Source organism: Schistocerca cancellata, chromosome 4, assembly GCF_023864275.1.
Source record: "Schistocerca cancellata isolate TAMUIC-IGC-003103 chromosome 4, iqSchCanc2.1, whole genome shotgun sequence".
Classification (NCBI taxonomy): domain Eukaryota; kingdom Metazoa; phylum Arthropoda; class Insecta; order Orthoptera; family Acrididae; genus Schistocerca; species Schistocerca cancellata.
Genome location: NC_064629.1, coordinates 476,175,203 through 476,202,750, shown reverse-complemented (window position 1 = coordinate 476,202,750; position 27,548 = coordinate 476,175,203). Strand labels below are relative to the sequence as shown.

Below are 27,548 nucleotides of genomic sequence, written 5' to 3'. Positions count from 1 at the left end.
GCATAGGATACTTGAGAATCTGCTGAGAATTTTTCCGGTTGGTTCAATCACTTCAGGTGCTTTTTGAAACTGTGCAAATTGCAGTGATAAAAATAATGCTGAAAACATGTCTCAAGGAAGGGGATAAGTAACACCCTTTTGTGATGGTGGTGAGGAATATTACATAACCTACTTGTTATGTAATTGCTTAAAAATGAAACTGGTGCAAAGTAATTATAATAGTCTTGACGTAAGTGGGAAGCTCACATACCAGAAGAGATTTTACAAGCACACTGCGTTCGATTTCCTTAGAGAGAGACAAAAAGACAGTGTATCATAAAAGCACAGCAATCTGCAACGGAACCATTAAAAGTTGCCACGAGAATATTATCTTCCTAACCTAATTCCGATGTCATATGCGTCTCATGCACGAATATGATCATCTGTTCTCAGTTAATCAAACGTATGTTTAACATAAACTAGAAAGTTATCTTCTGTCTATTCATTTTGTGAGTTTGACGCAACCTTAGTGTATATATTCTCTTGTGCACTAGGAGCCGATAAATATTGTAATCAGACATTCTTTGAATCCTATAATGATGTGGAGAAATTGAGTAGACTATGACACCCGATACGACAAATTTAGCAGTTCTATTAGAAATTCTATACCTCTTTATCCACCTTCAGAAAATTACCTTCCCTTTGGCAGTATGTCAAAATTTATATTTATTTTATCTTGCTGATGCCGATGGGTAGATACAGTTCTGAAAAACTGTTCAGCTGACCAATATCCTGAATCTTTTTGAGAAAATAGTAGCCATCCACAGTTTTCAGCATAGTTTGTTCTTTAAGGACACTTATGTGTAAATTACAGCTTGCTCTTGGAGACCCTGGTAAACGGGCACAAAATTTGTAGTGTCAATGACAGAAATAATACACTCTTCACTATGGTCCAAATTTCAGTGAATTTATGCGTTTCCAAACAGTCAATAATTTCGATAAATCTTGTGAAGTTTTTTCTTTCTTCAGTTAGTATGTGCATAGGAATCCAGATATTTCAGCAGTCAAGGTGATGCTCTACAGCCTTCTCCTTATTACCTTAGCGTCTTTTCGCTTACTGGTCACTGTGGGGTATTTGATGCGTTTGGGACCAACAGATGATGCAGATTCTAGAACGTGGTATGTAGAATAGACCCAGTGTATATTCCATATTTTTCATCAAAGCACTCGGTATATTTTAAAATCTCCTCTTTTGGAAATTGTTGCCTAGAGACATGAAAACCATTTTGAAAATAATGACTGAAGACAGAAATTCATTCGAATGTATTACATACTGATGTGCAAAACTTAAGGACGAAAGTAACTTTTGCGTGTAGTATCACTGCCAAGTAACATAGCTCGATGAATCTTGAGCCATTCGTAGAAAGTAATATATATATATATATATATATATATATATATATATATATATATATATATAGTGTGTAGTGTCACTGCCAAGTAACATAGCTCGATGAATCTTGAGCCATTCGTAGAAAGTACTATATATATAGTGCTTTCTACGAATGGCTCAAGATACTATATATATATATATATATATATATATATATATATATATATATATATATATATGAGGGTCAGTCAAAAAGTAATGCCTCCTATTTTTTTTTTCTACGTTTAATTGTCAGGAAATTTAAATGCAATTACATAGGTTGAAAACCACAACATTGAGGATCATTTTGTCATTTTTCAATGTAATCTCCGCCCATCTCTACAGTTTTGGTCCATCTTTGAACAAGGGCATGTATCCCAGCACGGTAAAAATCACAGCTCTGCTTCCTAAGCCATTGACGCACGGATGTTTTGACGGCCTCCTCATCTTCAAAATGAATCCCACGATGAGCTTCTTTTAGTGGCCCGAACAGATGGAAGTCTGATGGTGCCAGGTCAGGGCTGTATGGGGGATGAGGCAAAACTTCCCATCCAATTTTGACAATCTCGTCAGAGGTGTGACGACTGGTGTGTGGTCTTGCATTGTCATGCAAAAGAAGAACATCTGCCATTGATTTTGTTGGGCGAACTCGCTGAAGACGTGCTTTAAGTTTGTTGAGGGTTGTGACGTATTGAACAGAATTTATTGTGCATCCCTGCTCCAAAAAATCAACCAGAATCACACCCTCTGTATCCCAGAAAACTGTTGCCATAACTTTCCCTGCCGATCGCACAGTTTTGAATTTTTTCTTCCTCGGCGAGCTTGTGTGACGCCACTCCATTGACTGCCTCTTTGATTCGGGTTCAAAAAAATGCACCCATGTTTCGTCCCCGGTCACAATTTTTTTCAGAAACTCATCTCCCTCCAAACGGAAGCGCTGCAAGTGTTGGGAGGCTATTGTTTTCCTTGCCTCTTTATTCTGATCGGTTAACATTCTTGGAACCCACCGTGCACAAACTTTTGAGTACCCCAATTGTTTAATAATCGTGATCACACTGCCTTTACTAAGAGAAATAATGCGACACACTTCATCTGCAGTCACCCGACGGTCACCACGAATGATGTCATCAACTTGCTGAATGTTGTGTGGAGTCACTGCACTCACCGGCCTGCCGCTCCGCTTTTCGTCAGTCAACGGTGTTTGCCCTTCAGCTTCCTTACAACGACGAACCCATCGTCTAACAGTGCTGACATCCACTGTCACAACACCATACACCTTCTTCAGTCTTTCATGAATGCGTATGGGCGTTTCACCTTCTGCATTCAAGAATTCAATCACACAACGCTGTCTCAAACGAACATCGATGTCGGCCATCTTACAAACTTCTGCTGTGCTGCCACCTGTTGACACAGAAAGTTACTACTGCAGTGGATTGCAGAAGGTTTGAGGAATGGCGCCAAATTCAAATTTTTCACTTAACTTAATTTCTTTAAGTAGAAAAAAAATGGGAGGCATTACTTTTTGACCGACCCTCGTATATATATATGGTAGCAGACTGTCTCGTTCGAGAGGTATGTCAACACTTTCAGAATCGTGTGTGTCACGGGTTAAAAGTTCTCGTATCTCGTTAGCATTTTCAATGTCTTCAGATATAATTCATTCAATATACTCTGCTGTGAATTTTCTACTTAAAGTTTACTGTCTATCGATATTAAATATGATGCTTAAGTAACTGCACTCAACGTACGCTATTCTGAATAGCGAATAGTATTTCTCTTGGCATACTGATAGTCGGTCTGTAAAATAAATATAGATATTCATCTATTAATGAAATGATTATATACGACAGTTGAACATAATCATTTTTCTTCATTCTGTTTTGTTTACTTATGGAAAAGTTGAGCAACTCATCTGCGAAATATTACCTGTGAGCTATTCGGGAGTACTAGAAATTCTTACTAATCTACCACAACTAGTCCACCATTTGATGCTGTCAATCACTATACAGGGCCAATTATTACTGGTTTCTCCGTCTTAACCCTATTGAAATTAATTAAAGAGGATTTGACATCAGACGCGTTTCGATTTTCTTTACAAAGGATTTTCTGTGGTCATTGGTGTGATGATTTTACGCCTTGGAAATAATTCCCGGCAAACCATGCATAACTGATCACTTTTCCGTAAATTGTCACCTGAAATTGATTATGAAGCAAGATATGCTGCAGGAGTTTCACGTAAAATAATTTCTAATAGCCGGCCGCGGTGGTCTAGCGGTTCTAGGCGCGCAGTCCGGATCCGCGCGGCTGCTACGGTCGCAGGTTCGAATCTTGCCTCGGACATGGATGTGTGTGATGTCCTTAGGTTAGTTAGGTTTAGGTAGTTCTAAGTTCTAGGGGACTGATGACCACAGATGTTAAGTCCCATAGTGCTCAGAGCCATTTGAACCATTTCTAATAATTTTGTTATTCATTTGTTGTTTTCGTTTAATTCATTCAATTAATTAGTAGACGAATAAGGACAACATCATTTCAATACAAATTCGATAGCGTTCGTGTAGTAACCGTCTACAGACATGGGTAGTTAAATGAAAAATAAATATAATAATCAGATGTCGAGCACGGGGCGCAAAGTTTAGAAGCCACAACGCTAGCCACTGTGCCACCGCTTCGGATGAACTATCAACTAGCTAAAAGGAACATAACGTAACTCGAAAACTTTGACCGTCATTTTCTCAGAAACTGTCGAGTATCTACGTACAAGCTGAGATACTTATTTGTTTATTTTGTCCCTCCACCACTGGGGGAAGTTTCTGGAAAATCGGGTTTTGGCACTTGCCGGCACGTGCCGGAACAAATTCGACAGATGTAATTTCCGGCGTACCCCAGAAAGTGTGATAGGACCATTACTGTTTACAATGTACGAGGGTTGTCCGGGAAGTAAATTACGATCGGTCGCTAAATGAAAACCACTGTGAAAATGACAAACATTTTATTTGCAAGAGTTAGCTACACTTTCCAGATACTTCTCTACTCCTCTACATAGTCGCCACTCCGACTTAGACATCTGTCGGAGCGTTATACCAAATTTCCAACACCAACGTCATAGGAGGCAGCCGCCTGTGCTTTCCGATAATTCTCTAAGCTGGTCTATAGGGCATAGCCTGCGCCCAAGTACTGTCTTCGTATCCAGCGTTTTATGTGGACAGATATGATACTCAGGACGAGCCAATTAGGGCTGTGTTGTGGGTGATCGAACACTTCCCATCGAAAAGGCTGCAGGAGCGTCTTCACTGCCCCTGCAGAGCGCGGCTGAGAATTGCCATGAAGAAGGGAGTGCGTGGCAGTTGTGTTAGGTGGGCTGCATTCATTAAGGCGAAGCCTCTCAGTGGCCCCTCCTACTTGGCGGGAGACATCGTTGTTCTAGGCACCTTTACTAGCTCATAGTGCGCTCACAACTGAAAAGAGCGTCTTGATGCGATCGACGGTCATACTAGAGACACTACCAAATACATGTGTGCAAAGCTTCATCGGGTTTTCACTGTGGTGTCCATTTCGCGACTGATCGGAACTTACTTTCTGGACAGCTCTCGTATATAAATGATATAGTTGAAAGCGAGTGATGCTCTTGAAGACTGTTCGCCGATGATGTTGTTGTCTATAACAAAGTAGCAACGCCAGAGGATATTATCTATTTACTGAACGACCTGTGGATGATTGATGAATGATGCAGGTCCTGGCAGTTGACTCAGAACGTAAATAACTGTAACACGTTGCACATACACAGGAAAAGAAGGCCAGGACTGTGCAACTACACTATTGATTAGAAACTGCTGGCAACAGCATCTACCGTAAAATATATGTGAGTAACTACCCAGAGTGACCCAAGTGGAATGACCACATATAATTAATAGTACGAAAACCAAATGCCAGACTTAGATTATTAGGAAGAATCTCAAGGAAATGTAACTCACCCGTGAAGGAAGTGATTTATAAGCTGCTTGTTTGACCGATTCTTCAGTATTGTTCATCAATGTGGGGTCCTTACCAGGTAGGATTAATAACAGAGATAGAGGAGATCAACGAAGGGCGATGCGTTTCGTCGCGAGATTGTTTAGTCGGAGCGAGAGAGTTACCGAGATGTTCAACAAACTTCACTGTCAGTCGTTGCAAGAGAGGCGCTGTGTATTGCAGAGAGGGTTACTGTTGGAATTTCAAGAGATCACTTTTCGGGAAGAGTCGCAAAACGTGTTACTTCCTCCCACATACAACTAGCGTAATGATGCCGAACAGAAAATTCTAGTAATTAGAGCCAATACAGAGGCTCACAGACAGTCGTACGTCCCACACATCATTCACGATTGGAAGAAGGGAGAGGGCGGGGAGGAGGCTCAGTTAGTGGCACCGAGAGTACCCTCCACCACACACCTCTTGGTACATTGTGGAGTATGATGTAGATGTAGATGTGTTCTTCTCATCAGCGAAAGGCACAACCTACTTAGGTAAAGGTTAGAACTGCTCTAGGAGTTCAATCATCTGTAAATTTTTTAAGCTGTTTCTCATGACCTACCGAGTTAGGTGGCGCAGTGGATGGCTCAATAACTCAGATTTGAGAGGACGACGGTTCCGTCTGCGTCCGACCATCCTGATCTAGGTTTTCTCTGATTTCCCTAAACTGCTCCAGGTAACTGCCTCGATAGTTTCTTTGAAAGAGTACAGTCGATTTCCTTCCCCATCCTTGAACCAATCCGAGACTGTGTTCCATCTCTATCGACCTGGTTGTCGACTGGACTTTAAACCCTAATCTTACGTTCAGTCTACCTTTTGTCATGACCTCACACTAAAAATTTTAAAATACTAAATTATCTTAATGGAAGGAAGCAATTTACAATACATAATCAACACTCATGTTTAATATGGAAACTTTTCCACTTCTAAGGAGCACAAAAAGTTTGCATAAATATGTGTAACCTGAATGCATAACGCTCAAATTGGTAGCTACCAAGTTTCCAGGAGCTGATTCTCATAGTGCTTTTACACTACTTCAGAGGAAGTAACGAAGGATAAGAATTATTTATTCAAAAAGTGACAAAAAACAGCGTTAGTCACCAATCTTATTTTATTAACGCGCATTGCATTTTGCTTTTTGTGGATCGACCACGACATGTTGCCCCCAACGATAATATGTATTTTTAGGGTGTATTTCGTAAGTGTTTTAATTCCAGTTACGAACAAGTATGTTCAATGCAGGATTTACTCTACCATTTCTGCACAATAATTATGGACGACTAAATAATTGATATGAGTGTACTGTTATTGGGGCTATTTATGGGCATTCAAGTCAAGTGATTTACATGATAGTAAAACTCAAACAATTCAAGACGCACCAACTTGTCACCATTTATATAAACTAAAGATATAAATTATTGGTTATACAGCTGGAACTTAGTCGTTCTCCAGTGCCTGTAAGAACCACTGCCGAATTACAACAAAAGGTAAAGAAGCTTGGGGCTCTCTGTCGCAGGATGCCATTCGACACCTTTATGATCGTTTGCATGTAAGAATATACGCCTGAGTTGCCACCAGAGGGTGTTTACTGATGGTCAGTTGGTTCAAATGGCTCTAAGCACTATGGGACTTAACGTCTGAGGTCATCAGTCCCCTAGACTTAGAACTGCTTAAACCTAACTAACCTAAGGGCATCACACACATCCATGCCTGAGGCAGGATTTGAACCAGCGACCGTAGCAGCACCGCGGTTCCGGACTGAAGCACCTAGAACCGCTCGGTCACAGCGGCCGTCGTGTATTGATTTGACTGCTTGAGCACCAAATACAGTGATGTGCGTGTGTGCCCGCTTCTGTTGCCCTGAAATTGTTCATATACTTCTAAAATGTTCAAGTATCAGTCACCTCACTTTTACAAAGAATAACCTTACTCTTGAGAGTGTTGCACTTTTTTCTGGCAATGTATTTTTGCCGAAGACCACTGTTATTTTCTTCTAAGTGGGAAGTCTCCAATCCATTTAAGATTCAAGAAAGTTTCTTCAAAATTTATAAAAAATTTGTGGCTATTAGAAACTGCTTTCACGTATCTGTTTGTGCAAAGCTACAGCTTTGTTTCATTAGCGATGTGTAATCTGTTGTATTTATTGTTGTCAATTGGAATTACTGGTAATTTCTCAGCCAGAAAGCGTTATACGTTCATGAAATCAGTTCTGGAATCTTCTCCCAGATGTTGCAGCTAGTATGTGCGTCTCACTGCTTTTACGTTTCATTTATATTTTATGTTACTTTGTAAATTAATCGCTGCCCTAAGTCGTCCATTGTTGAAATTGTCTCTGAAAATGTAATTTGCGACCTACAACATTCTCAGTATAAATTACATTCAGAGAACACAAATAGTGTCAACCTGTGCTGTCTTACCAGGTAGGTTAACTGAAGCATATAAGGTTATTTTTGTGATTATTCAGTTTAATCTTTCACTTCACAATCTAAGTAAGGTAAGTCAGAACGTTATTTAATTTTGCTTTGGAACTTTTTCATTTTTATATCTACATCGATACTCTGCAAATCACATTTTAGTGCCTGGCAGATGGTTCATCACAATTCTCTATTATTCCAATCTCGTATAGCGCTCGGAAAGAACGAACACATATATCTTTCCGTACTAGCTCTGATTTCCCTTATTTTATCGTGGTGATCGTTTCTCCATATGTAGGTCGGTGTCAACAAAATATTTTCGCATTCGGAGGAGAAAGTTGATGATTGCAATTTCGCGAGAAGATTCCGTCGCAACGAAAAACGCCTTTCTTTTAATGATGTCCACCCCAAATCCTGTATCATTTCTGTGACACTCACACCCATATTTCGCGATAATACAAAACGTGCTACCCTTCTTTGAAGTTTTTTTATGTACTCCGTCAGTCCCACCTGGTAAGGATCCCACACTGCTTAGCAGTATTCCAAAAGAGGACGGACAATCGTAATGTGGGCAGTCTCCTTAGTAGATCTGTTACATTTTCTAAGTATCCTGTCAATAAAATGCTGTTCTTTGGTTAGCCTTCCCCACAACATTTTCTATGTGTTCCTTACAAACTAAGTTGTTCGTAATTGTAATACCTAGGTATTTAGTTGAATTTACGGCTTTTAAATTAGACTGATTTATCGTGTAACCGAAGTTGACCGAATTCCTTTTAGCCCTCATGTGGATGACCACACAGTGTTCGTTATTTAGGGTCAACTGCCAATTTTCGCACCATTCAGATATCTAATCTAAATCGTTTCGCAATTTGTTTTGATCTTCTGATCACTATATTAGACGTAAACGACAGCGTTATCTGCAAACAACCTAAGACGACTGCTCAGATTGTTTCCCAAATCGTTTTTATACATAAGGAACAGCAAAGGGCCTATAACACTACCTTAGAAAACGCCAGAAATCACTTCTGCTGTACTCGATGGCTTTCCGTCAATTAATATGAACTTTGACCTCTCTGACAGGAAATCACAAATCCAGTCACATAACTGAGACGATATTCCATAAGCACGCAATTTCACCACAAACCGCTTGTGTGGTACAGTGTCAAAAGCCTTCTGGAAACCCAGAAATACGGAATCAATCTGAAATCCCTTGTCAGTAGCACTAAACACTTCATGTGAATAAAAAGCTAGTTGTGTTTCACAAGAACGATGTTTTCTAAATCCATCTTGACTGTTTGTCAATAGACAGTTTTCTTCGAGGTAATTCATAATGTTCGAACACAATATATGTTGCAAAATCCTGCTGCATATCTACGTTAACGACATGAGCCTGTAATTAATTGGATCACTTCTACTACCTTTCTTGAATAATGGTGTGACCTGTGCAACTTTCCAGTCTTTGGGTACGGATCTTTCGTCGAGCGAACGGTTGTGTATGATTGTTAAGTATGGAGCTAATGCATCAGCATACTCCTAAAGGAACCTAATTGGTATGCAGTCTGGACCAGAAGACTTGCTTAAGTTGCTTCACTACTCCGAGGATATTTACTTTTACCTTACTCATGTTGGTAGTTGTTCTAGGTTTGAATTCAGGAATATTTACTTCGTCTTCTTTTGTGAAGACATTTCGAAAGGCTGTGTTTAGTAACTCTGCTTTGGCAGCACTGTCTTCGATAGTATCTCCATTGCTATCGCGCAGACAAGGCATTGATTGTCTCTTTCCGCTAACGTACTTCACGTACGACCTGAATCTCTTGGGATTTTCTGCCAGGTTTCGAGACAAAGTTTCGTTGTGGAAACTGTTATAAGCATCTCACATTGAATTCCGCGCTAAATTTCTAGATTCTGTAACAGCTCGCCAATCTTGGGGATTTTCCGTCTGTTTAAATTTGGCATGTTTGTTTCGTTGTTTCTGCAACAGTGATCTAACATGTTTTGTGCACCATGAGTATCAGCTCCGTCATTTGTTAATTTATTAGGTATAAATCTCTCAATTGCTGCCGATACTGTTTCTCTGAATTCAAGCCGCATCTGCTCTACACTTATATTATTTGGAATGAGTGGAGATTGTCTCTCAGGAAGGCGCCAAGTGAATTTTTATCTGCCTCTCCAAGTAGGTATATTTTTCGTTTATTTTAGGAGGATTTGAGGTTTACAGTATTCAATCTCGCTACGACTACCCTGTGCTCACTAATCCCTGTATCGGCTTTGATGGTGGCTATTAACTCAGGATTATTTGTTGCCAAGAGGTAAAGTGTGTTTTCACAACCGTTTACTATTCGTGTGGGTTAATGAACTAAATGTTCGAAATAATTTTCAGAGAATGCGTTTAGCACAATTTCGGATGATATTTTATGCATACCTCCGGAATTAAGCATGTATTTTCACCAACATATCGAGGGTAAATTAAAGTCACCACCAACTATAGTAGTATGAGTCGGTTACGTGTTTGAAATCAAACTGAAGTTTCTTTGAACCTTTCAGCAACTGTATCATCTGAATTGGGAGGTCGGTAAAAGGATCCAATTATTATTTTATCCCGGTTACCAACAATGACCTCTGCCCATACTAACTCACAGGAAGTATCTACTTCAGTTTCGCGACAAGTTGAACGACTTCTAACAGCAACAAACACTCCACCGCCAACCGTGTTTAGCCTATCATTTTGGAACACCGTTAGGTTCTTCGTAAAAATTTCGGCTGAGCTTATACCCGGCTTTAGCCAGCTTTCAGTGCCTATAACGATTTGAATATCAGTGCTTTCTATTAGTACTTGGAGCTCTGGTACTTTCCCAACACAGCTACGCCAATTTATAATTGTCATTCCAATGGTTTCTGTATCTACGTTCTTCCTGTGCTCGGCCTGTACCCTTTGTGACTGAAGCCCTTTTTGTGTTTTCCCGAGACTCTCTAACCTGTACAGTTGGCTGCACCCTGTGCTCTTCATAGCATCCGGGAGGACCCTTTCCACATCTGGAATGACTCCACCTGGTATCCACATGGAGTGCACATTGGTTTTCGTTCCCTTCTTGGCAGACATGTCCCTAAGGAGCCCCACAACGCGCCAAACATTGGAGCTCCCAACTATCAATAATCCCACCCTGTGTGATTGCCCGGATCTTGCAGGCTGAGTAGTTTCCTCTGAAACAGAACAGGCAACAGCATCTAGCTCAGCGATAGTGTCAGCCACAGACAGCACCTCGAACCTGTTTGCCAGATCAACCGGGGAGGCCTTACACGCGGCCGCTGGTAGGTCTTTCGCCGCCCGCTTCGCCCCGGGCCGACCTCCCACTCTGCGAGCAGTAACTGGGTTGGCCAGCGGTAAGGACCGATCGGAGGACTCGGACATTCTGGACGTCCGTTGGATTCCCAAGGCCGGCCCACAACATTTACATCTGCTTCTCCATCTACATGTTTACTCTGCAATTAACACGTAAGTGCCTGGCATAGGCTTCATCGAACCATTTTCATACTACTTCTCTACCATTCCACTCTCGAATGGCACGTGGGAAAAAGGAACACATAAATTTTTCCGTTAGAACACTGATTTCTCTTATTTTATTATGATGATCATTTCTCCCTACGTAGGTGGGTGTCAAGAAAATATTTTCGTATTCGGAAGAGAAAGTTGGTGATTGAAATTTCGTAAATAGATCTCGCCGCAAAGAAAACCGTCTTTGTTTCAGTGACTGCTACCCCAACTCGTGTATCATATCAGTGACACTCTCACCCCTATTTGCTCGATAACATGAAACGGGCTGCCCCTTTTTGCACTTTTTCGATGTCCACCGTCAATCCTACCTGGTAAGGATCCCATACCGCGCAGCAGTATTCCAGCAGAGGACGGACAAGTGTAATGTAGGCTGTCTCTTTAGTGGGTTTGTCGCATCTTCTAAGTGTTCTGCCATCAAAGCGCAGTCTTTGTCTCGCCTTCCCCACAATATTATCTATGTGGTCTTTCCAGTTTAAGTTGCTCGTAATTGTAATTCCTAGGTATTTCGTCGAATGGACAGCCCTTAGATTTGTGAGAATTATCGTATACCCCAAATTTATCGGATTTCTTTGTTTAGTGCCAATTGCCACTTTCCGCACCATACAGAAATTCTCTCTAGAACATCTTGTAATTGGAACTGATCGTCTGATGATTTTACTAGACGGTAAATTACAGCATCATCTGCAAACAATCTAAGGGGGCTGCTCAGGTTATCACCTAGATCATTTATGTAAATCAGGAACAGCAGAGGGCCAATGACTCTACCTTGCGGAACGCCAGATATCACTTCTGTTCTAATCGATGATTTACCGTCTGTCACTACGAACTGTGATCTCTCTGAGAGGAAATGACGAATCCAGTCACACAACTGAGACGATACTCCATATGCACGCAATTTGATTAACAGTCGCTTGTGAGGAACGGTATCAAAAGCCTTCAGGAAATCTAGGAATATGGACTCGATCTGAGATCCCTTGTCGACAGCACTCGTTACTTCATGGGAGTAAAGAGCTAGCTGTGTTGCACAAGAAATATATTTTCTGAATCCGTGTTGGTTATGTATCAATATGTCATTTTATTCAAGGTGATTCATAATGTTCGAGTACAGTATATGCTCCAAAATCCTACTGCAAATTGATGTCAGTACTGCCCACCCATTGCAGCCTCAAGCTGTGTAACCGAAGCCATCACAGGCTGAAAATCAGAGTGAAGCATCTCCAACTCACTTTGCATCCGCACATAACAATCGCAGTCCCTGTCCATACTAAAGACCGTGGAAAACTTAACTGTGCAGATAAACGGACTATCGGCACATGCTCCACAATTCTATTGTCACGAAAACGCAGGAAGTGTGTGTAATAATACGCAAATATTCAAAAACCTAACTACAGAAGCACTCAGGTGACTCTAAATAATACGCCCCTGATTAGGAACTTGTAACATGTCACAAAATCGGTTTACTTTCCGACGCAAACGAAAACGCGAGAACTGTGGCTATTAGATATTAAATTTGGACGCAGAAACTCAAGAAACTGAATTATTAAAGCACACAGATGATATTATAAAATTCGCTCCTGGTTAGGAACTCGTAAATGTCACAAAAGCGGATACTTCCCTGTTGCTGCTGATGTTGCGGTCGGCTACTGCTGCCTGACTGCATAACATATAAAATAGAAACAACAGACGGTTATATAAAATCTCATTAAAAAGTCCTTCTGACAATACAACAGCTGTGCTGAAAGCAACTTTCCACATACCTTCTAAGACTTTTAGTTGAGACCAGGAGTTTCTTGAGGTTTTAATGCAAGTTTCCAAAAGAATTAACTCTCCCTTCATTTTTTTTCTTGTAGTTAGCTGTAATATGTAAAAGTAAAGCACAAGTTCATAGTTATATACAGAGAATACCTGTTGGTATAAGGGGTAGTCAAATGAATACGAGACACATGGAAAAAAGTAAGTGAACTTTTTAATGTTTCAAAAGCAGTTGCCATAACTGTTAATTTTATTCCACTGTGAGACATGGAGGTCAACGCCTTCATGGAAAAGTGTTTGCAATTGCATACGGAATCATGATTGTACCGAGGAGAGCACATCTTCTTCCGAAACAAATTTATGGCTCCAAAAATGGATATCTCATGGCAAAGATCGGGACTATATTGAGGATGTGTAAGGGCTTCCCAGCAAAACGTATACAGCATACTCGAAACAACCTTGGCAGCATCTAGACATTGAACATGAACGAAGGCAGATGCTTTGGGGTGAATTTTAGCTTACAAATAGGAACAGAAAGTTTTTTATTTACAGAAGAACCATCCGAAGTTAGACGGGTAGATTCGTGGATGCACATACAACCTTGGGTACATTTTACAATTATGTTTAGGATCAGAGCTTAAATTTACCTTTCAAAAATATTCAACATGCCCTCCAATGGGCGCTTGACAAACATCCAGACGAAAGTCGAAGTGATCCCATACCTGTGCGAACACCTACATTCATTGATCTTGCTGTGGAGTGTCGTAGGTCGACCAATGTTGTTGGAAAGGGTTCATATACGTAGTGTCTTTCAAAATACCCCCACCACAATACAAATACATCGCATATCGTGTTGATAACAGATCGTATTTTTGTATTTCTTATTTTCATAGTCGGCGGAAGAACATTTCCCAGGTGACAGAAACTGTCTACGTTACACATAACTTCACGCCGGACAAGTAAACAGGCCTGCTAACACAGCTAAATTGAGTTGGAAAAAGTTTTCTCATGCTACGAGGAAGCTCCAGTCACGGGACTTGCGTGACGAGTGGCAAGCAAACAACAGCAACAAAAATATTGCAGAAAAACAAAGTAGCCCGAGTGTTTCTATTGAACGTCAGCTGTTTCACAAAGGAACGTATAACATTCTGTTGTTCCCCCAGTGTTGTGTCAAATATCCAAGCATACCGTGTAATTTTAAAGACGTAGTTTGTTTTCCATGTGGAGGACAGTCTAATCAAAAGTGTTCAGTGAACAGAGATGGACAAAGAACAATAGAGTCAGCACCTACATGAGATCATAAATCAATTAAATGGAATAACTGTTTCTCCACAAAAGCTGTTGACATAATTACCAATACGTCAGTCCAAGATGACGTAACAAGTTTGTAGAGGTGCCTCTGTCTCATTAAGTAATTGGAATATGTATATATTTTGAGGATCATCTCCCTTAAGAGCAAATAACACAACAACTTTTTCATATGGTGATCATACCTAGAAGCAATCCAAACGTTTGAGTTTTCTATTCAAGAATTAGTAACCACATTATCTTCAGAGAGTCATTATCACGAAATAGGAAATGTGTGTGACCCTTTTGCTGAAATTACTCCTTTGCGCTAGGTTGCACGAAATACAACATTGTATGCATCCATCGACCACGCTGATTTTCACACGGGCCTGCCCATTGCTGCAAGTTTTGCGCGAAAGCGTTAAAGAGGAGTTCGACAGTTTACACGAGCAGACTATAATAGTGACTGTTACGGTAAGATTTTGGTAGTCTCCACTGAACCATATGGAAACTATAAAGCAGTGAATCCCCAGGATGTTACAGACCCTTTCCCAATAATAAGCCTGGAAGATTTGTTCTTTTGTTTTAACGTGGTAAATATAGATTGTTAGACAGATTTGACGTTTACTTACAGATGCCATTAAAACCAAGAATTTCAAGAGTTTTTAGTGAAGAACATTCCATTTCAATTATACAAATATCTACGTTTACCATTCGGTATGGCTAGAGCTGTGTCGACTTCTCAAAGATCTTTACAACAATTAATCAGTTACATTCCATGTGATGCATTTATTTGGATGTCATTGTTACAGGTTAAAAAAAGCAACAACATACGGAAAATCTGAAAAAGTTGTTTAAAGCTTTACAAACAGATATATTGAACTGAAACCCAAAAGAGTGCCAAGTCTTTCAGTAATCGGACTGATATCTAAGGATTTAATAAATAAATGTTGACTACCTTCCATGGGGCTACATTTGAAAGCAGTAGACGAGATGTCACAATCCCCGGGAAACCACTGGTCCTCGCGACAGGTTCATCCAAACATGGATTTGGTGCAGTCCTGTCAAAAAAGACCAAAATGGAACAAAGTACTCCACTGCGTATATTTCAAAGACACTGTGCTTCACCAGTGTTAACTGATGAGTAGTTGGAGTGGAGGCTTTACGGTTTACATATGCAGTAATTAAGCTCAATATGTACTTGGACAGGGTGAAATTTCTTCAGTTAATAGACTACAAACTGCTAATTACACTTTTTGTCCCTAGTTCTTCCTTACCAGTTAGAACGACTCAGTGGCTACACTTATCGCATGATGATTCTTTCCGTGCTCTAGAATAAAGTATCTACATAACTGTTTAGTGACCTAGGTGTACATCCAGAACTAAAACTATAGCATGGCGGAACATTTATTGGCAGGCTATAGTCAGGGACATACAGCTAGAACGCCTTATAAAGGCATGCCAGCAGTGCTCAGAGCGCCGGCCGAAGTGGCCGAGCGGCCCTAGGCGCTACAGTCTGGAACAGCGCGACCACTACGGTCGCAGGTTCGAATCCTGCCTCGGGCATGGATGTACACTCCTGGAAATTGAAATAAGAACACCGTGAATTCATTGTCCCAGGAAGGGGAAACTTTATTGACACATTCCTGGGGTCAGATACATCACATGATCACACTGACAGAACTACAGGCACATAGACACAGGCAACAGAGCATGCACAATGTCGGCACTAGTACAGTGTATATCCACCTTTCGCAGCAATGCAGGCTGCTATTCTCCCATGGAGACGATCGTAGAGATGCTGGATGTAGTCCTGTGGAACGGCTTGCCATGCCATTTCCACCTGGCGCCTCAGTTGGACCAGCGTTCGTGCTGGACGTGCAGACCGCGTGAGACGACGCTTCATCCAGTCCCAAACATGCTCAATGGGGGACAGATCCGGAGATCTTGCTGGCCAGGGTAGTTGACTTACACCTTCTAGAGCACGTTGGGTGGCACGGGATACATGCGGACGTGCATTGTCCTGTTGGAACAGCAAGTTCCCTTGCCGGTCTAGGAATAGTAGAACGATGGGTTCGATGACGGTTTGGATGTACCGTGCACTATTCAGTGTCCCCTCGACGATCACCAGTGGTGTACGGCCAGTGTAGGAGATCGCTCCCCACACCATGATGCCGGGTGTTGGCCCTGTGTGCCTCGGTCGTATGCAGTCCTGATTGTGGCGCTCACCTGCACGGCGCCAAACACGCATACGACCATCATTGGCACCAAGGCAGAAGCGACTCTCATCGCTGAAGACGACACGTCTCCATTCGTCCCTCCATTCACGCCTGTCGCGACACCACTGGAGGCGGGCTGCACGATGTTGGGGCGTGAGCGGAAGACGGCCTAACGGTGTGCGGGACCGTAGCCCAGCTTCATGGAGACGGTTGCGAATGGTCCTCGCCGATACCCCAGGAGCAACAGTGTCCTTAATTTGCTGGGAAGTGGCGGTGCGGTCCCCTACGGCACTGCATAGGATCCTACGGTCTTGGCGTGCATCCGTGCGTCGCTGCGGTCCGGTCCCAGGTCGACGGGCACGTGCACCTTCCGCTGACCACTGGCGACAACATCGATGTACTGTGGAGACCTCACGCCCCACGTGTTGAGCAATTCGGCGGTACGTCCACCCGGCCTCCCGCATGCCCACTATACGCCCTCGCTCAAAGTCCGTCAACTGCACATACGGTTCACGTCCACGCTGTCGCGGCATGCTACCAGTGTCAAAGACTGCGATGGAGCTCCGTATGCCACGGCAAACTGGCTGACACTGTCGGCGGCGGTGCACAAATGCTGCGCAGCTAGCGCCATTCGACGGCCAACACCGCGGTTCCTGGTGTGTCCGCTGTGCCGTGCGTGTGATCATTGCTTGTACAGCTCTCTCGCAGTGTCCAGAGCAAGTATGGTGGGTCTGACACACCGGTGTCAATGTGTCAATGTGTTCTTTTTTCCATTTCCAGGAGTGTATGTGATGTCCTTAGGTTAGTTAGGTTTGTGTATTTCTAAGTTCTAGGGGACTGATGACCTCAAAAGTTAAGTCTCATAGCGCTCAGAGCCATTTGAACCATTTTTGTAATTCTAGGGAAATATCATGGTGACCACTCAACATACATTCGCAAAGGATAAATCGGCACCCACCTCCGAACTCAAGCAGAAACCGTTGTGTAGCTCAATGGCTGTGTGTCAGTTCTACCTGGTGTAATGTGGCTACAGAATTGCAAGTAGGTAGAGAGACCCATTATTGTACCATCAAACGAATGCAGAAGAATCACTGCATATCGTCACTTTCATTAAGTTTCTATGAGTATGTGAACGGAGCCATTGAAAGTTGAAAAACTACGTAAAACTAATCCCAAGTAAGGCACTGGATGAACGCTCAGGAAGTGTAGACTATGTCCAAAGAAGGCAGCATAAAAAAGTCTCGTTCTACCAATACCAATAGTGCTCATAAGTTTGGGACAAGCACAAGATAGGGCTGACTGAGGAAATGTAGAAGATCTAAGGAACAGCAGCGAGTTTCGTTACAGGTTCATTTAGTCAGCGCAAAAGTGTCCCTGAGATAGTAAGTCAACTCCAGCAGAGGGAATAGCAGGGGAGACTTTCTGCGTCATGGTGTATTTGCTGCTGAAATTATACGTTCATAACTAAGTCAACTAATATATGGCATTCACATACATATATCTCTCGAGAAGACCATGAAGGTAAAATTTGAGAGATCCAAGATAACACAGAGGCTTAGCACCAGTCGATCTTCCAGTAGAGCATTCGCGACTGGAATGGTAAAGGGAGATGTGACAGTGGCCACAAAGTACAATCCGCGACACATCATCAGGTAGCTTAGTGAGTATAGTTGTAGATCCAGGTTCAGTGTTACCATACGGCCATTGTTAATTGTGTTATATTGTGACAACTTGACAGATCTTTATAAATTTCATAGCAGAGACGAATTCTTCGTGCCACTTACGTACGAGAGACACCCGCCAGGGTAGCCGAGAGCGCTAACGCGCTGCTTCCTGGACTCGTGTAGGCGCGCCAGCGCGGATCGAATCCGCCCGGCGGATTGACGACGAGAGCCGGTGTGCCGGCCAGCCTGGATGTGGTTTTTAGGCGGTTTTGCACATCCCGCTAGGTGAATACCGGGCTGGTCCCTACGTTCCACCTCAGTTGCACAGCTCGCAGACATCTGAAGACATTCACACTATTTCCTGGATTCCACTTGATACAGACAGTTGGGGTACACTAATTCCGTCCAGGGGGGTACAGGGTGGCGGCGGGAAGGGCATCCGGCCACCCTTAAAATTAACATGCCAAATCCGATTAACCATGGCCGACCCTGCGTAAACGCGGGACAAGACGCAAGCGATAGATAGAAACTTGCGTACGAGAGTCGTTCAACAAGTGATGCAACAGGAATATTCAAACTTCAGCCGCTATAGTTTCATGAAGTTCCCATGGGCGGCGGCGCCATTACATATCCTTCAAAATAGTGTCTGTAATAATGGAGGTGCGTTCCAAGCAGAGAGCTGTCATTGAGTTTCTTTGGCGGAAAACCAGAGCATCGTTGATATTCACAGGCGCTTGCAGAATGTCTATGGAGACCTAGCAGTGAACAAAAGCTGGTGAGCATCATCGCAACAAGGTCGCGCAAACCTACCCGATTTTCCGCGTGCCGGCCGGGCGCACGCAGCTGCGACACCTGCAGTCTTGGAACGTGTGGACTCCATTATTCGTTGCCACAAAAATGCAAAATAACTTCTCCTTCGCCTTGACAAAACAACGCCTTACACAAGGCTGCGCACACGAGAGTAGTTCACAGAACTTCATTGACCTGTTCTTCCTCATCCACCCTACGTCATATATTCCGACTTCCATCTGTTTGGCCCATTGAAGGATGCACTTCGCCGACAGCAGTACGTGGCTGATGGGAAGGTTATAGATGCAGCAAGACGCTGGCTCCGATGTCAACCAGCAGAGTGGTACCGTGCGGGCTACAGGGTCTCCTGGTAAGGTGTTGTAAGGCCATCCCACTGAAGTGTTTTGAAGTGAAAAGAGTGGGAAATAATATGGTATATTGGAATCCTGAACAAAATCAACCTGCTTTCAGATAATAATGTTATATGAATGCGTGGGGCCTGTTCTTTCAGACATGTCCGACAGAACAGAAACCACGCATTCACGTAATTGATAAGCCTAACTGGGCAATGGATCCACCTTCTTCAGCCCGGATGCACAAACACGTCCGATCTCCTATGGAAATCTCCGATTAGCGAACTTCAGTATAATGGACAGGGACTGCGGATAGGTAGCGCTCTGTGGGACTGTGGATCGGCCGTGTGGTGTGCCGAGATAATCCGTGCAGGTGCGATAACGCTGTAAGCCGGATGGCGCAGTGGTTACCGCACCTGCCTAGTGAGCAGGAAACCTGGGTTCGAATCCCGGTCCCGTTCACGTTTTCGCTCGTCGCCACTGATTCTGCTTAAAGTCCCGCTGCAGCTGACAGCAGTGATCCTCCTTCAGTCTACACAGAAAAAAAGTGTTGCATTACTTATTGCACGTCCCCCGTATTTGAGACTCTGCAGTACAGCAGTAATTAAGACAGTAGCTTTGTGATAGTAAGTTTTAGGGTTTAGTGCTTAATTTTTACGACTAAATTCCCTTGTCTTCGACGAAATTTTCAGTATGGTTATCGCTGAAGTTGAGACACTGAGTAAGTATTTTTTTTAAACTAAGAAACTTTAAATACATATTCACCATTTAGCAAGCAGTCAACATGATAAGAATTTCAGAAGGAATTAACTCTCTGTGTGATATGATTCTTCTGTGGAATATTTGTAATTGCACATACACTCCAGGAAATGAAAAAAAGAACACATTGACACCGGTGTGTCAGACCCTCCATACTTACTCCGGACACTGCGAGAGGGCTGTACAAGCAATGATCACACGCACGGCACAGCGGACACACCAGGAACCGCGGTGTTGGCCGTCGAATGGCGCTAGCTGCGCAGCATTTGTGCACCGCCGCCGTCAGTGTCAGCCAGTTTGCCGTGGCATACGGAGCTCCATCGCAGTCTTTGACACTTGTAGCATGCCGCGACAGCGTGGACGTGAACCGTATGTGCAGTTGACGGACTTTGAGCGAGGGCGTATAGTGGGCATGCGGGAGGCCGGGTGGACGTACCGCCGAATTGCTCAACACGTGGGGCGTGAGGTCTCCACAGTACATCGATGTTGTCGCCAGTGGTCAGCGGAAGGTGCACGTGCCCGTCGACCTGGGACCGGACCGCAGCGACGCACGGATGCACGCCAAGACCGTAGGCTCCTACGCAGTGCCGTAGGGGACCGCACCGCCACTTCCCAGCAAATTAGGGACACTGTTGCTCCTGGGGTATCGGCGAGGACCATTCGCAACCGTCTCCATGAAGCTGGGCTACGGTCCCGCACACCGTTAGGCCGTCTTCCGCTCACGCCCCAACATCGTGCAGCCCGCCTCCAGTGGTGTCGCGACAGGCGTGAATGGAGGGACGAATGGAGACGTGTCGTCTTCAGCGATGAGAGTCGCTTCTGCCTTGGTGCCAATGATGGTCGTATGCGTGTTTGGCGCCGTGCAGGTGAGCGCCACAATCAGGACTGCATACGACCGAGGCACACAGGGCCAACACCCGGCATCATGGTGTGGGGAGCGATCTCCTACACTGGCCGTACACCACTGGTGATCGTCGAGGGGACACTGAATAGTGCACGGTACATCCAAACCGTCATCGAACCCATCGTTCTACCATTCCTAGACTGGCAAGGGAACTTGCTGTTCCAACAGGACAATGCACGTCCGCATGTATCCCGTGCCACCCAACGTGCTCTAGAAGGTGTAAGTCAACTACCCTGGCCAGCAAGATCTCCGGATCTGTCCCCCATTGAGCATGTTTGGGACTGGATGAAGCGTCGTCTCACGCGGTCTGCACGTCCAGCACGAACGCTGGTCCAACTGAGGCGCCAGGTGGAAATGGCATGGCAAGCCGTTCCACAGGACTACATCCAGCATCTCTACGATCGTCTCCATGGGAGAATAGCAGCCTGCATTGCTGCGAAAGGTGGATATACACTGTACTAGTGCCGACATTGTGCATGCTCTGTTGCCTGTGTCTATGTGCCTGTGGTTCTGTCAGTGTGATCATGTGATGTATCTGACCCCAGGAATGTGTCAATAAAGTTTCCCCTTCCTGGGACAATGAATTCACGGTGTTCTTATTTCAATTTCCAGGAGTGTATATGGAATTAGAGTAGCTCGCCTCTTCTTATATGCGTTTCTGTCTGTGGTGTAAATTGAAGGTGGAGGAGGGAGAAAAGGAAGGAACAGAAAGATATGAACAGCATCGGGACTTTATGAGTAATCAGCGGCGATGAGTGGAAATGAGAGCCAGACAAGGGCTCGAAACCTGGATCTCCCGCTTACTAGGCAGTTGCGTTAACCACTGCACCACCCGGACACAGTGCTGATCGCAAATGCGCGGACTGTTTCGCGACGCTCCTCGGCCGACTCACACTCCATCCAGCGTCACCTCTGTGTCCAGGCGGCGCAATGGTTAACGCTATTAAGTGGATGATCCCGACTTCGAGGCCCGGTCTGGCACATGTTTTCACTCATCACCGCTGATACCGCATAAAGTCCCGATGGAGCTGATATCACCAGTTCCTTCCCTTTTATTTCCTTTCTGCCCCCTCCACCTTCAGTTTACATAATATGTATCACATCTGCGGATTCCTCGTGGTGTCTGTTCTTTGCCGGCCGCGGTGGTCTAGCGGTTCTAGGCGCTCAGTCCGGAACCACGGGACTGCTACGGTCGCAGGTTCGAATCCTGCCTCGGGCATGGATGTGTGTGATGTCCTTAAGTTAGTTAGGTTTAAGTAGTTCTAAGTTATAGGGGACTGATGACCTCAGATGTTAAGTCCCATAGTGCTCAGAGCCATTTGAACCAGCCTTTGTCTGTTCTTTCGGACATGTCCGAAAGAGCAGACACTACGCATTCATATAATTTCTTTTTCTATATCAGTGTAAATAATCTTCACTTTTCTGATTTCTCGATTTACTTTCCTCTTAACACCATTTATGGAAGTCAAAATCGGGCACCCTGTTCTTTTTCCTATTGAAAGGGCACTATAAGGTATTCACCGATTTTATGACAGGCCTGTGATAAATCACTACAAGTGGAAGCAGGAGACAAGGAAAGAATACATTTCGCCTGACATTAAAGTGGCCATAGGCTATCCTGGCTGAGTGCTACTGTATCTGTAGAAGCAATCCATATGTTTTTGGTCAGCAAGGTCAACAGTAAAGCATAGAGGACAAGGCAGGGTTCTGATCCAAGCATTGTCAACATTACAATCGAACGAGAGAGAGAGTTTGCAGATTCTGGGAGAAGTATTGGAAAACTAATCGTCACTCTGGAATTCTTTTGAAGCGAACCTCTTTTGGCATATGATTGTGTTTTAGGCATGGAAATAAGGAATGTTACTGAAGACCAATGACACTTTTTAGAAAATAATTCGACTTTCTTCTTCATGTCTACATATTTATTTCTCAACAGAGTCATCCTGTCAACGAAGACATTTCTCCCAACATGAGACCACTTTGTTGATACCATCACTGCAGAATGCCCAACTTTGTTGACAGAGCCACAACATCACCTCTGCTTGCACCGCTTCATCACTATCAAAGTAAAGTCCTCGAAAGCGTCATTTAAGTTCTGGAAATATATGAAAATCAGAGAGGACCAAGTCGGGACTATATGAATGATTATCGATGAAAGTGAACTTAAGGTGTCGAATTGTTCCAGATCTTCCGGCGCTCGTGTTTGGTCTGGCATTGTCACGCTGAAAGGGAGGGTGCTCTATGTGTGGACTAACTCTTCGAATTCGCAACTCGATTACAGCACGCTGTCTTTCACGCACTGACACAGTTACGTTACACACCGCCATGTTACACGCTAAAATTCGGCGCTCTCTCGTGGTAGGGGGCTGCAAATAAGTAGACGTGATGCATAAATATGTACAGTGCTAATAACGTGATTTTGTTTTAAAAACTTTAAGATTTTTCACATCGAAAATCGGAGGTATCACTTTTCAATGCGCCCTCGTAGATATCTTACTGCAACAAGATTTGCTGGTTTGCCTGATGTGAGAACAACTTCAACATAAGCTGTAAGGTCGCTCTGGAATTTGGTTGTCAGCATGGGCGATGAGAAACAGAGTAATTGGTATTAGATGACTGAAGCAGATCGCCTGGGCTACAGAAATGCACACAGCTTCCGCCGTCTGACATGCCAGGCACGGTGCGTGAAAAACGCTGGGGCGCTCGACAAAAACGCACTACGCGCACCGTCCTCACGCTACGTAGCTAAGTGATCAGAACGTATGACTGTTCTGCGGTTTATCTGGATTTAATTCACAGTACTACCAGGGATACTTCCTTAGTAGAAAGACTGGAACGTGGTGGAACGAGGCTTCGTGATGCCTAATTGAGTGAGAAGTAGCGATTCTTAAGTCGGTGAAGCTGACAACGGCAGGGAAAACGGTGTGCGGACCCCATGATACACCATACGGCATTCTAATGACGCCATTGGAAGAGGATAGCACGGCGGCCGGTCGGTACTAAATGGCCTGAGAGGAACGGGACGCAGAGCTGCTAACTGTACCGTCTGTGATGAAATGTGCTAATGCACGTTACCGAAAGTGCCCCTGTCAATGTTCCTAGCTAACCTCTATAAAAATTCCCAGTAATAGAATTGGCGTATTATTATTTTTAAATATTATTGTTTGTTGGGAAGATGGTACGTGTTTTCGTTTAAACACTTCAAAGGAAGGTATTAAATAATTTATTAAGGGGTCAGTCCCATCAGTTCAGCCGTGATCTCAACTGAGTAACTGATGAAGTAATAAAAGCGAATATAATGTACTTTAAAAACATTAACGAGGAATACTTACACAATCGTTTTATTTCTTATTGATTTCAGGTGCTATGTAGAGTAGAATCGCTGCTATCGAAACTTGCAGTCTTGAAAACGAATCGGCATAGCTTTTATAGCATATATTCTCACGCTACACGTGCAGCCTTTGGTACGAAATAATTGCGTTGGTTGATATATTTTTGTTGAAAAATGATTGTGACCACAATCAGTTTCAGTCTTAAAACTCTTTAAAAAAAAACTGGCAAAATCGGCAGTCGCGATTTATTGAAAGACGTATTCGCGTGTATTGATCGTGTTGCGTAATACTAGCCCTGTCGCGGCGGTTGAAAGAGAGGAGCATTTATTTTAGCCTTGAAATCTCTAGATTGGGAGAGAAATGTGCGGTCAGGAAGTGAGAGAAGACTCTGATGAGTTTTAAGCGGAAACTGGTTACTTGCTAACGAATGGAATTAAATCTCCATGTAAACTATGACTTCCTAGTGGTTTACCGTATTTCCTTTCGAGTAGTGCACTTATTTTACTACGTTATCAGTCAGGAATGCTGAGAGTGTGAACACTGCTGCCAGGCTAGGACTTTTGATATAGGGATATACTACTTATTCTGCTGTGTGACTGATTTTGTTTCGAGTATGAATCTGGTCTTGGATTACGTGTTACGAATATCTCAGTATATTTGAGAACGGTGACTGGGTGTCTAGGATTCGAGCGAATTTACGTGCTCCGAGAAAGTGCTTGTATACTGCGGTTGTTAAATATTCTGACCAACTTACCAATACTGAGTGTGTGGAGTAAATTTTCCTCATGCCAACTGTGAGCGGTGTGTGCTAAGAAAATCTCAATAGTACCGCTAAGGCGTATAACTAGTTCGTTTCAAAGTGCATTAGTTTAATTAGTTTTTATGATTTAGATTTGCTACGGGTAATCGCGTTATTAACAATTAACAAATGCAAGTAACGTAAACAGCTCCTCCTAGCTGAAATGTGTAATAAAGTTTTCGCTACAGGAATGGTTTACACAAAGTGCCTTTCAAGAAAGACGCTACGTGTAATACACCGTTCGAAGCAACATTCTCTACGGAAGCACACACAACTGTAAACAGTCATACGTTGTCCTAAGTGAGAGCAGTAGCAAGCGTTGTAGATCACAGGCGATAGCTGTGATTCGATGGAAACACCTCCACGATGCAGCAAGTGGTGCTCAGAATCCACTCAGTACATGGCAGAAGTGCCTATATTTTGTATCCAGTGTCGCCCCAATTCATCCTACTTGGTGTGTGTGCTACAGGTTGGCGCAGATAGAAGTAGCCCGTGTAAGTATAAAGGAAATGCAATGAAATTACAGAAACGAAGGGCTTAGATGGACTTACCATTCATTTACAATGAAAAAGATAGTGAATAATACATTTATAGAACATGCTGAAAATGACCCCCTGCAACATCAAAGCACAGCTGTGCACGTGTAAGCATATTCAGATACACGTGGCGTAGAGTCCGGACATCGATGGCGGCAATTTCACGGCTAATGTTGTCTTTCAGTTCCTATTTATTGTGTGGATTTATTTCGTAGACCTTGCTCTCTAAGTGACCTCACAGGAAAAGTCACATGTGGTTAGATCAGGCGAACGTGGTGGCCATAAATTTTTGTCAACAGTTCGTCCCTCAGTAAGGACATCATGGAGTCGTTCCAGGGCTACCTTGGACGTGTAGCACGTTGCCCTATTTTTCAGGAAGAAGCAGTATTATCTTTCACGTTCAGTGAGTTTAGAACAAAGTGGATAAAAAATTTCCATATGTGCAACCGAGTTGAGGGTAGTGTCAAAAAAAAAAAAAAATGATTCAAATGGCTCTGAGCACTATGGAACTTAACTGCTGTGGTCATCAGTCCCCTAGAACTTAGAACTACTTAAACCTAACTAACCTAAGGACATCACACACATCCATGCCCGAGGCAGGATTCGAACCTGCGACCGTAGCAGCCCCGCGGTTCCGGACTGCGCGCCTAGAACCACTAGACCACCGCGGCCGGCAGTGTCAAAAAATATTGGTCTGATTATGCCCGTAACACCGCACTAAACACAGATTTTTTTCATCATGGAGCTGTTGAACACGCTGTTAGGGTTCTTCATTGCCCTGTACCTCGTGTTCTGCAAATTCATATGACCGGGAGGATGAAACAACGCTTCATCACTCTTGATGAAATGGAAACGGTCTAACAAACTATCGTTGGTGCTATTCAACAGCCAGATGCAGTAATCTACACGTTTCTGACTATCATCTGCCCATAACTGCTGCACAACAGTCACGCAATATGGCTTCAAATTAATAGTTTTCAATATCCGCTGGCAACTCCTCTTACTTACTTGCACCTTTTGGGCCAGTTTGGGTGTATCCTTCTTTCTGCTCTGAATAATTCTTCGGTGAATGTCGCAATAACTTCTGTTATGCGAAATGAAGAAATTCTTTGTCATTTTACATTTTGCATCCGTAGGGGGCCAATTTTTGCACAGACTCTGTATTGCTCTCTTTTCTGGCAGTCCTCTGTCCGTATACTTGACCCCGAAATTTTCTTTCGTTCCCTTAGTCGAATCTGTTTTCACATACGCTTCCACAATTTAAATTCTTTCATCTATCGAGAAAGTCACTTTGTAATCACAAACAGAAATGTTCAAAAAATGGCTCTAAGCACTATGGGACTTAACTTCTGAGGTCATCAGTCCCCTAGAACTTAGAACAACTGAAACATAACTAACCTAAGGACATCACACACATCCATGCCCGAGGCAGGATTCGAACCTGCGACCACAGCGGTCGCGCGGTTCCAGACTGTAGCGCCTAGAACCGCTCGGCCACTCTCGCCGGCAAACAGAAATGTCTAACTTCGCTGATGACACAACTGGAAATGCTGACAGAAGAATTCTGACAATCGATTATTGCATAAAACTGTCCACTGTTGTAGCGGTTTACTCTATTTCAGAAGTCGAAATACTGCATTCTTATTCAAAGGGGAGGCGGGCTACTTTTAACTGCTTCATCTTGTACGAGGGTTGTAACTTTAATAGTGGCAACTATTTATTTACAGCTCGTACAAAATAGATGCGTGTTTCAAAGTGTTACTGACCTTCA

General features: G+C 43.5%; 1 protein-coding gene and 1 non-coding gene across 2 annotated transcripts in view; both read left to right on the top strand.

The window, feature by feature from the left end:
* Positions 1-27,548, top strand: part of LOC126183833 (GTP-binding protein Di-Ras2) — an 880,171-nt gene that overhangs the window by 465,228 nt on the left and 387,395 nt on the right. The gene's annotated exons all lie outside the window — the stretch shown is intronic.
* Positions 19,837-19,908, top strand: Trnat-agu (transfer RNA threonine (anticodon AGU)). The gene has a single exon. It is a non-coding gene; the product is annotated as a tRNA-Thr (tRNA).